This window comes from Choloepus didactylus, chromosome 12 (assembly GCF_015220235.1).
Source record: "Choloepus didactylus isolate mChoDid1 chromosome 12, mChoDid1.pri, whole genome shotgun sequence".
In the NCBI taxonomy this organism is placed as follows: domain Eukaryota; kingdom Metazoa; phylum Chordata; class Mammalia; order Pilosa; family Megalonychidae; genus Choloepus; species Choloepus didactylus.
In genome coordinates, this window is record NC_051318.1 from 7,998,171 (window position 1) to 8,009,892 (window position 11,722).

Consider the following 11,722-nt stretch of genomic DNA (forward strand, 5'->3'; position numbering starts at 1 on the left):
ACTAGTCACAGAGACAGTTTCCACCTGTTTCCCACAAAAGTAAAACAATGCTGAAGTGAGCATTCTGTGGAGACTGGGACCAAATTTCAAAGTCTTAACATGGTGTTTGGATGCGTGTGTTTTTGAGACACACTGTCTAATGTGCTACTAGTGTAAGCTGAGTACCCAAACTGAATTGTCACATTGAATTGGTTCCTCTTATCTGCAAAAATATCTAAGTAAAAGAAGAAAATGCTGATGTGTATTTCTTTCTCAAGTAATTTCTGAATCAAGTCCCTATCATTTATTTTCTTTAGTGATAGGTCAAGTATTATTGTTATTTCTGTTTTGCTAGTTCAATGAATAAAGAAGTAAGTGGTCATAAAATTCCAGCCATATAAATTGCTTTTGATTTTTGTCAAAGCACAAATTACACCTTTAAGTGGTGGCAAATATGCCTATTTTATACCCTGGACCTATTATGTGATGAGCTAACATTTGTATTTCAATACCAAATATATCTGCTCATCTCCCTCAATCACCATGGACTGGAATCTGAGTATATTTGCCACATATTCCATATTCATATCAATTATTTACATATTTAGATAAATTTTCATCAGCCAAGGTTTTTCTGTCACTTTGCCTTTCAGAATTATTATATTTTATTATTTACATGTTTCCCAGTTTTCTATATTCCAATATATCTGTCATTTGTATGATGACATGAATATTCAGAAAAATCTTAATTGCCCTCATAGTTGTGATAAATAAGTTACTTGGTTTTCCTTCCTTCCTCCCTCCCTCCCTCTCCTCCTCCTCCTTCTTCCCCTCCCTCCCTCCCTCCTTTCCTTTCTCCCTTCCTCCCTCTCCTCCTCCTCCTTCTTCCCCTCCCTCCCTCCCTCCTTTCCTTTCTCCCTTCCTCCCTCTCCTCCTCCTCCTTCTTCCCCTCCCTCCCTCCCTCCTTTCCTTTCTCCCTTCCTCCCTCCCTCCCTCTCTTTCTTCCTCTCTGTCTCTCTCTCTCTTTCTCTCTTCATTTTTTCCTCAATATTTAACATTCTTACCCATCTGGAATTTATTGCAATATTTGGTTATGACCAAAATGTAAGCATTTCTTTTTCTTACTGTTATTTCTTCCTCAAACTGTTATTCTATTGTTCTAGTAAGCTACCTTAAGTACAGGTCCTTTGTCCAAGAAATTTTGTGAGGATTTTTATTTTGTGAGGACTTTTATTCATAATAAGAAGCTTTGAGCCAAAGAACATTAGGAAATCCTGCATCAATTAGTCAACTTCAACTAACATTTTAATTCATACATTTTTATGCTTCTACTATCTGCAGGCACTTTGCTAGACTCTAGTGAGGTGAAGAAGGTATGCCTCTTCTCCAACCCTCAACCCTCCCAAAAGAGGGTAATTAACATTCATTAAAGTGAAAGCTTGAAGAGATGCAAATACCTAATTACCTAGGACAGCTCCAGGAAGGCCCCCCCCCCTTCCCCAATCCTGAAGTCTCATTTATAGAATCAACATAAAGAAAGGGCTCTGTGAAGCAAAGGACTTGGGGTGTTGGTAATGCCAAGAAATACCTAAAAGCAAGACGCAGTGCTCAGGTCATTCTAACCGTTCATTACATTGTTTAAACAATTGAAACATTTTTTGTACACATGTACAGAGTACATCCATACTCCACTTGTACACAGGCCTAATTCATGCATGGAATCAGAGGCTAAAAGGCCAAAAAAGCTTGGATTGTAAAATGTGTCTTAGGGTTTAGGAGACTTGTGTCACTGGTAATGGATAAATCCAAGGAGTATCCTGATCAGCATCAAACCTGGGTCAGCAAAAGCAGACAGGCAAAAATGCTTTCATTGGCCAGTTTAGGCTAACACTGCTACTTAATTAGAGTTATGATGTCATTTTGGAACACAATGGGGGAACAAATGACCGTGCTCCCCTGAAAATATTAAGAGAATTCCCAACAACATTGATAAGTTCCTACACAATGCAGAACAGGTTTGTGCAAAGTCACCAGGTGGAAGGAATTGTAAGCCGAGGGCAATCTAGGAGTTTTTGGTGTGAAGGAATTGCCTTCCTTAGATTAGACTGACCTACTGTTTATGTTTTCCCATTATTTCCTAATACAGGGTCAAGATTGTAAAGAAAAATAGGAGGACTTTAAAGGTACTCATTAACCAACCACATAAAGAAAAGTCTTGAGGCTGACCAGAGAAACAGGGCATTCAGTTACTTAGCAGCGCACCCCGACATTATAAGCAATGACTTGAGTTTAACGCCAGGTACACCCCACTTATCTCCATCACTGATCAGAGTGGGCAGTGTTTATACAGGTATGTTTTAAACATTCTGTGCCTAGGCTTAGGTGCTACACAGATCCTACTAACAAAGATCCTGCTAATTGGCAACATATAACCCTCTCCAGCATCATTACTTTATGTGTGTACATATAACTCAACCTATACTGACATGCAGTTGGGAAGAAAAATATATTTCATGCTGTTTTGAGTACCTAACACTTAGAAGCATACTCCTGAGCACACCTGCAACACACATAATTCATTTTGCAACTCAAAGTTTACTCGGAGAAACCTGTTTTTTTTTTTAAAGTTGCAAGTAACTTTTCATTTTTCCTGACTTTAATTGATATTCAAAATCCACAATCAATAAGGGGTCCCCAAAACATATAATTATCTTATAGGTTTTAAGGTCTCACAGCTAAAAATGAACTTGCTTAAGGGTTCAATTATGTTTTAAGAGACAAGGTTTTGCCTCCTTTTCATACTGGGCGGTTCATCCTTCTTTGGGGATCTTTTTCATGGTGTGCAGATTGTCAGTATTCCTTTTTCTCAAGAGGATGCAGAAACCATCGAGGACTGACTATTAACAAGGCTGGGCCATGTGGGCACCAAGAGTCAGATCGCACTAACTTGTTCAGTGAGTTCCATGTGTCAGACCCTGAGAGAGGCTTTTCTGCACATTATCTTATTTGGCTGAATATTCCATTTGCACGTGGGCCTGATACATTAGCTGATCATCAAGAAAATTCTACCTAATCATAGAATGGGCAACTAAGATCATTCTGTTTCTCTTTCATCCCACCCTCTGTGTTCAGTAAAATCATTTGTCATCTGTGCTATCCTATCTGGCCCATGCGGACAATACTTAATAAAAGTAATTATAGGCACTTTCTTTTTGCGTAGAAACAAAAAGGCTTAATGCTCATTTTCTACTATGTGAAAGAGCCAGCTTTGGTCTACCGGTCTTGTCACTTCACGGCATCCACCACCACGCCACACTGCTTCAACTGTACTTGGGGGGAGGCAGTAATGGCCCTCTGCCTACATCATCTACCCTCCTTTTGATCTAGAAGACTGAATATATCTCAGAAACCCATGACTGGCCTTATTTTATTAGGTGTGTGTTTCAGAGGTCCCAAATGACATTGCACCAGAAGCTGAGTGTGCCCTTGTAGGTCCAGTGCCTGTATGATTTGGGGGGCAAATGCTATTTCACACCAGAGCCTCAGGGCTGTTCCGGGGCCTGTGGCTAAGCTAAGCCAAGCCAGCTTCCTGCCACTCCTTCCTCTGCTCTCCAGATCTGGCTCTCAGGCCTGGGTCTGGAAGTGCACGGCTTGAGCAGGGGGCAGCAGGGAAGCAGAGACACTGACCGATGGAGGTCTGTGTCGCCCATCAAGTCTTTCGGTTTTATTTTGTTTTGTTGTAAAAGACCAAAATGTAAAGATGGCCTTTTGGGGGATTAAAAAATGGACTTTAAGGCAAGGTCCTTAAGCTGATTTACATCTTCTTGGGGACGTACATCCAGACAAGGTCACCAGCACTGAGTTTCTGTTTCAGAGAAGGGAAAGGTATTTCCCTGTTACTTCCGATACATGTAAGTATAAAATAAGACATGCAAATGAAATAAGACTAAGAATAGAACTCAAACAATTTATGATTCTGAGTTATATTAAAAAATATAAGTTGTTATAAAGTCCTTCAGTAGTCAAAGATCAATAAAAGCTGCAAAGAAATTCTTTCTACTCTATACTGGTTTAGTAGTGGATCAACTATTTTGAATAGGGTTCTGTAAATAAAACCAAAGACACAATGCTGGACTTTTTCCTTTTTCTATGTGTGTCATCCATGTCAGTGTCATAATTTTAAGAATATGTTTTCTAACCAGCAGGAGGGCAAGGAGCTACCTGATGTACCTTTATACCTTCCTTAGGAGGCTAGTCATGCATTCACTCCACAACTACTCATTAGCACATATCTACTAATATGTTGCTCTTACACATATTTTCTGTGTGCCAGGGATTGTCCTACATGGTTGGCATATAGTACAGAACAAGAAGGAAAAGTCTTTGCCCTCCTGGAGTTTGACACATCTAACAACAACAAAAAGAATGTACAGGTGGGTGGATGGATGGACGGTTGGATGGATGGTTGGATGGATGAACGATGGACACATGAATACATTCAAGAAGGCAGACATGTTAGGGCTCATCCTAAAAGGAGACAGATGACCATATACATTGATGATAAGGCTCATTTATTTTTCACACTTTAACATCTCTGAAATTAGGATGAATCTTAATATTGATGGTATTTTCAAACTGCTGACAACTTAGCAGTCACAACACTTTCATCATTTCCCCGCACATGCGTAAACTTGGTCTTAGCTTGGCACCTTATCACTTTGACCACGTTAGGGCATTGTTGCAACTGTACATGCTCTGCTTGGCTGTTATTTAAGTGGTTTTCAGAAAGACTGCACTCTGATTTGGCCCTGAACGGAGGCATTATTGTATGCATGAGTGCACAGAGACAGTTAGGCATAAATGTTACGTTCCTGAAGGAGACTTATCTTTGGAGAACGAACAGCATTCCCATAATACCTTGCAAAGCAATGTCCAAGTGCTTTACAGGATTGAAGAAAGAAACAAGTGGATGGAACTGTGGTGTAGTTTGTTGCTGAGATATTAGCAAACGGGTTGCCCGTCCCATGCCAAGCAACACTCCTGAAGACACCGGCAGGGAAAAGTACCAAAACCCATGAAAGAGATGAAGGAAACTCGAAAGCAAGGTGTAGCCAATGCATGCTATGTCATGGAAAAGACGGTTGTTAAAGTGGTGTATTTTTTCCTTTCTTCTTGTTATATAAAAGTAATGTTATGTCTTATAATTGACAGAAACTTAAGAGTTGATGAAATGTGGAAATAAAAATGTATTGCTCATTAGTGAGAAGATATTTATATAGAAGAGAATGCAGAGTGGAAGTTACTTAATTCTGGACAGTTTTTAGTCAACAAGTTATTTGCATGCATCTGCCATTAGTCAAAATGCATGATTTTAATAATTTTGAATAGTTCTATAGATCACAAGTAAGGAAGTATACTTCATCCCTGATCCCTGGCACTTTTTTGGTACATCTTCCATCTTCCATTCTTGTCTAGACATCATTGTCTATGTTCCCATCTTTAACTGGTGCTGCTTCAGTTTTTGTCAATTTAGAGACATTAGAGAGGAGATTCCAGGGCGCTATACTAATCTCAAACATTACCACTACTACAAAGGATGGAATGAAATGATAAGACAGGAAAGCCCATTTGAAATCTCAAAGCATGGATATGGGACTTTGAGATTCTTAGCACTGGAGTAACATGAGTAAAATGCCACACGGAGGAATATGTTTCCAGGCGGCATATGGTCACAGCTCTAAAGTGCATTTATTTCTTTTTAAGTTTAATGTTGCAAATCAGGTTGGAACCAGATCTGGTTGAAAACTCTACCAAGGGATAAAACACACACACACACACACACACACACACACACACACACACACACCCCTCTTCAGGAAGAGAAATGATAAAACAAATACCATGGATTATAATAGATACAAATTTTTAGACATGGCTTCAAAAATTACTGACACAACCATTATACCAATTTTTGATACTGTTCAGCCAAGCAATAACTGCATTAGTTTTAAAGAGTAATCGAATCAGGAGTAGACATGTGGCCACATCCACCACCAGGACAATGAGTAAAGGGGTCTAAATGGTGAACACATGATCTTTAATAGAGCTTACAGTGAGCTATCCCATATATGCACTTCACCCTATGCAGAAGGCCTGCTTCCTGTTCCAAGGGCCCTACATTAATTTCCTTTATGGTCAGCAGTGGAAAATTCAGGGATTCTTGGACTAATATCACCCTCCCTAGTAACCTCACTCCAGTCTCTCCTCCTAAGTAGGTCGGCCCGTGTTAGGAATTCTCTGACAGTTGGTACAGGAGGACGAGTGTGCCAGGAGGATACAGCAGGGGATGTGCTGTTGCCAATTTGTGGGATATACTTAAACTTGCAGAGCTAGAATAGATTTGGATGACTGAGATGGCATAAGTAGTGGATTCCCCAAGAGTGAAGACATTCTGCAACAGGGGCTGATGCTCCAGGCCAGTAGGGACAGGATAGGGTGATGTAAGTGGATTCCTTAATATATCTTAATAAGTGCAAGTTTCTCTCAAGAGGGGGTTAGAGACAGCATAGGGTAGTGATAAAGTGCATGGACACAGAGTCAAACAGATCCAGGTTCAAATCCCACCTCTATTCCTTATTTGCCATATTTCCTTTGGAGAGTTACAAAAGCTCTTTAAACTCTAAAATGGGGAAAATAATACCTCATTGGGGTGACTATGAGAATTAAAGCGATAGTATATCCCTGGCACATAGTATGTGTTCAATGTGTTATCCTTAACTAAGGAAGTTTCCTTCCCTTTATGATGCAAATGTTCTTACAGCTTCTTCCCTGTTACCTGGTATGGGGGTAAATCATGTGGACCAGAACAAGACGGTGATGTCACTGGCTAAGGGTGTTTCAAGGGCACGGAAGTTGTTATTATGAAATTGTCTATCGGTATGAATGCATCTTGGTAAGAAATGCATAGAGTGAATGTGAGAATCCGCATGTATGATCTGAAGGGTACCAGATGTACTGCAATTAAGTAGAATTCAACATCAATTTGTTGAGGTCTGCTAATTGCAATTGTATGTGCCACCTCCATGTACCATCTCCACTCTGAACCATTTATGGTCAATGTATTCCTATGAATTGTGCAAGGCAGTTGTAACTCGAACTCAAACAACTATTTCTCTGCATTAGAGGAAGTTTTGTAAAGCAAATAATCCTCACCTAATCTAACTTGTTCTGAAGGTTGAAACTTTCTCACTTGCTGAGGGGGTGCATGCATTCTGTATTCACCAATCCCAATCTCACCCTAACTCCTACATCCACTGTTGCGCCCCCCAGCGCCCACGGAAAATAAGAGCACATTAAAGATTCGAAGGTAATCGTTGCACATTGGTGTTGGGGGTCTTTAATTAGACGGGGGGGGGGGGTAGAGTTAAATTTTGAAGTTCTAAGAGAAGCGACCTTGGTAGAGCCCACGCGGAGAGGAGCGGGACACTGACCACCTGCTGCCCTGTTGTGCAGCCAAAGGCCGTCCTGTGGGAGCTCTCGGGCCGCCTGCCCCAGGAGAGCCCCCTCCCCAAGGAATGGCCCCGAGGAATTTCCACAGCGGGGGTTCTACCTCGGCAGGAACGCCGCTGGGTCGGAGTGAACGGGTCCCCGCGCGCCCACACGCTCCTTCAAGATGCCTCAGGGACACCGGGCTGCCCCCTCGCGTCCCGGCGCCAAACTTGCTCCTGCTGCTGGAACAAGACCTCCTGGAACCCCTCGGAGGCAGGAGGGGGTGCAGCGCGGGGAGGCCGTCGGGGACGCCGGAGACCGCCCTCTTCCCCCAGGCCGCCTCCCTCTTCCTCCGAGGGGAGCGCCCCCGACCGCGCAGCCCCGCCGCCCGCTGCCCGCCGCGCCCGCGCTCCACCAGCCGCCGCCGGCGCCGCCCGCCCCCGGGAGGGCCGAGAGGGGGTACCTTCAGGAAGAAGCCGGGGCACCGGCGCCGGAGGGGCCCGCAGCATCGCCCAGACGCCGCCGCCGCCGCCGTCGCGGGAGGGGACTCGGCCGCGCCCAGAGCAGGAGCCGGCGGGAACCGGGCGCCGCCGCCGCCGCCTCTCGCGATCCCTGCGCTGCGCTCGGCTCCGCGGCGCCCGGGCTCAGCTGCCCGCGACCGCCGCTGTCAAGCGGAGCCCCGCCCCCGGCGTCCTCCGGCCTCCGCCCTCCCGGGACACGCCGCCGCCGCGATTGGCTGGGCGCGCCGGCCCCGCCCCGCGCCGGCCCCGCCTCTTCGCCGGCCCCGCCCCATCTCAGTGCCCGCCCCGCTTCTGCTTCAGTCGCGTCCTGCGCTGGCCCCGCCCTATTCCAGTGCCCGCCCCACCTCAGCGCCAGCCCCGCCCCGCGTCGACCCCTCCCAATCTCAGTTTCGGCCCCGCCCCATCCCAGCTTTGGCCCCACCTCCGCGCCAGCCCCGCCCCATCCCAGCTTTGGCCCCACCTCCGCGCCAGCCCCGCCCCATCCCAGCTTTGGCCCCACCTCCGCGCTCGCCCCGCCCCGCCCCTCCACAGCGCCAGCCCCGCCCGCCCCGGCCCTGGCCCACTACCTCCCGCCCTGCAGCCTCGGGAGAGCGCGGGCGGCTGTCGCCGGCTTCCTGCGGTGCTGGGGTCGGTCTCCTTCCGTACCGAGAGATGAACAGACCACGTGAGAGAAAAGAAAAAGAATCTTCTCGCGGGCGGGGCGTGGCCGCAGCAGCCCTGGTGCGAAATCTTACTTAGGTGAAGTCTTTCATTAAGGAAGCCCGGAGGAGGATCCCCAGGGTAGACCGTCAAATTATAGCCAGAGAGATTTTTGCTTTTATTATTTTGTTCGTTTGTTAACTTGAAAGTGCCCTCACACCGTCTAAACTTCTTTATGAAGAAGCTACATTCAGCTAAGCAACTTGCCCAAGATCATAGAGGAGTTGGAGATCGAATCTATACTTCTATACTAAATCAAAGCGGCTCCAGATTTTATTTCTCTTCAGTCGTGGGAAGAGATGTGTTCTAATATTCGACGCTACGAATACTGTGTAACAAGAAATTAATTGAAAACCCATAAAGATGGAAAGTAGGTTAGTGGCTGTCAGGGGGTGTGGGGAGGGGAAGGGGAGTGACCGCTACTGGATATAGGGTTTCTTTGTAGGCTTCTTTACAAATTCCAGAAACTGTTCTGGAATTTGACAGTGATGATGGATGCACAACTCTGCCCATACTAAACACCACTGAGTTGTGCACTTAAAATGGTTAAAATTGTAAATTTCATTCATGTGCATTTTACCAGAATAAGAAAAAATATATAGAGAGTCTGATGGGTCCTATAGGGAAATGCATGTAAGCACAGTGTTGGAGTATGCAACGGTTCTGTTCTTAGTGGGCAGAAATTAGGGCTTGTACCCATCCATTCATTTGGTAAATCATGTCCATGGTTACCGAGTGCTCAGACAGGGATACACAGGCTAGTAATACAAGGTCTCTCTCTTCAAGAAGTTTGCAGCCCTCTGAGGGGCAGTCATTATGATAAAGTAAGGTTAAGTAGGTAAGCGAAGTGCCTGTTTTGGGTAGTTAGTCTGCCAGGCTGGATGACAAATACCACAGTTTGGTTTAAACTGCAGGAATTTATTGGCTCAGGGTTTTGGAGACTGGAAGGCTTGCTTCTTCCTGGGTTCACTGGCATTCTGGCCAGCTGGCAGTCCTTGGGTTCCTTGACTTTCCTGTCGCATGTGGACATCCTCTTCTTTCTCTTCAGGTTCTGTTGATGTCTGGCTTCTGGCTCATCCCTGTGGCTCTCTCTTTATAATACCTCTCTCTAGCCACATGGATTAAGACCCACCCAGATCTTAAGTTCTCCAACCTAAACTGAAATACCATCTTCCAAAGGTCTTATTTACAATGGGTTCACACCCACAGGAATGGGATTAAGATTAGAACTTTCCCCACCTTGGTTCCTAACTCAGCCTACCCAGAGCACTAAGACCCCAGGAGCTCGGCTCGGTCACAAAGAGTTATTTCAGCAGTGGCTGACATGGCCGAGTGTAAAGCTGGACAGTTACTCCCAGGATGAAGGAGAGCTGTGGACTTCAGGAGGGATAGCCTAACTAGAAGGTGAAAATGTGGATTCCTCTTTGGGTCTCTTCCTAGCCTACTGGAGTGTGTGGGCTAGGTGAATCGTCTTCACTTATACCCTGATCCATCACCAACTGATGGTTGTTTCTACCTTGAAATATACAAACCACTGCCAAGCCTTCTCAGAGAGGTGAGGGGACTCACTCAGGGCCCCCTGGCTTCAGGGGTGGAGCTCGGACCAGACCTCCATCTGCTGACATGGGTCCCAGGTTCTTGATATTCTCAGCCTCCCAAGTTGTAAACCTGTACAAGTGCAAAGAAAACCAGTTTTATCTACTATCTGGTTGGGAAGTAGGAATATTGCAGGCCCAAAGAAGAGAGCTTGGCTACTGATCTCCTTAGTAACTTTATGGGATCTGGGCAGCATTTAACGAAATGTGACTCTGCAATCTGAAAACTGGAAGCTACCTGTGTCTATTGCCAGGATACTAGTGTTAGCATAGCGACAGCACTTTCCTTTTCCTCCATGTGGCCTTCCCTCATCTGTGTCATTTGTCTACAGGTCTGTTTTCCTCATGGGATTGTAAACACCTTTGAAGGCAGGCACTGTGCTGTGTTAATTTCTTTACTGCACTCCTTGTGTCCCCATTCTCAACTCACCCCTTCTCTACCCTCTTTCCCATCCTCAGAGCCTGGGATCCAACAGGCTCTCAGTGAGTGACTGCTAAATGTTCACTTTCATGTTATCATCTGAAGGGGAGTCTTTTTTTCCCCAATACTAATTGTCTATGGTGCTGACATGCATTATGAAATTTGGGTATTAATTGGCCCACATAACATTTGTGCTCCGGAGCTCTGGGACCTCGCTGCAAGAACATTAGAGAATTACACAAACATTTTCCACACTTTGATAAACTGAGAACTGAACTGTAAATCCAAATGCCTGGAATTTAAAATTGAATCTCTCTCTAGGAAAGCACAATATTAATATTTTAGCAATAAAAAACCTGAACACTTGGGAGCAGAAAGTCACGTTTTTATAAAATTTTTAATTCCTAAAGAGATAATTTACTAGTGATTTTAAAGGTCTTTGAAATCTTTTCTAAATCTTCCCTCTCTTCTTTTCCTTTTTCAGTACCTCTTAGTCACATTTTTTTTCCTTTCATAGGATTCTGATATCTAATTAACACCTCTGCATTACAATTATCTTTTCCATAAATTTTTGTGCAGAAATCTAGGGAATCAAAAAGAATGGGGTGGGGACTGGGGGTGCTAATCTCTGTGGAGTCTAAAGCCTGGATAAAACCAACCAGAAGGCTGTAGCTATTTCTTTTGGAGGAACAGATGTTGTCCTTCCCAGAGGAGTTACTACCGATAGAAAGAAATGAGATAATGAAAATAAACAGGCTACTTTGTGAATGTTATCAAATATCATCAGCACCAGCCAGTTAGATAGCTAAATGAGTAAGTTTTCCTTACTGATAAAAGTAAAAGCAGACGAGCATTTCAGCTTCCTAAATATATTCAGGAAAAAAAAAAAAATGAGCTAAAGGATGGACCTAACTGGGCCACACGTGATAGCATGGGGAAAAAGTCTTCACAAGTGGAAAGTGTGTTCCTGAGCGGACTCAGCTGGCTGTCAGCTGTCAACTCCGCTCCACAGCCATGGC

General features: G+C 44.7%; 1 protein-coding gene across 1 annotated transcript in view; it reads right to left on the bottom strand.

Annotated features, from left to right (window-relative positions):
- Positions 1-8,101, bottom strand: part of FRY (FRY microtubule binding protein) — a 432,465-nt gene extending 424,364 nt beyond the window's left edge. Inside the window, exon 1 of the mRNA XM_037799978.1 lies at positions 7,931-8,101. The gene's annotated coding sequence lies outside the window, so the exon portion shown is untranslated. The remainder of the gene's footprint in view (positions 1-7,930) is intronic.
- Between the last annotated feature and the right edge of the window lie 3,621 nt (positions 8,102-11,722).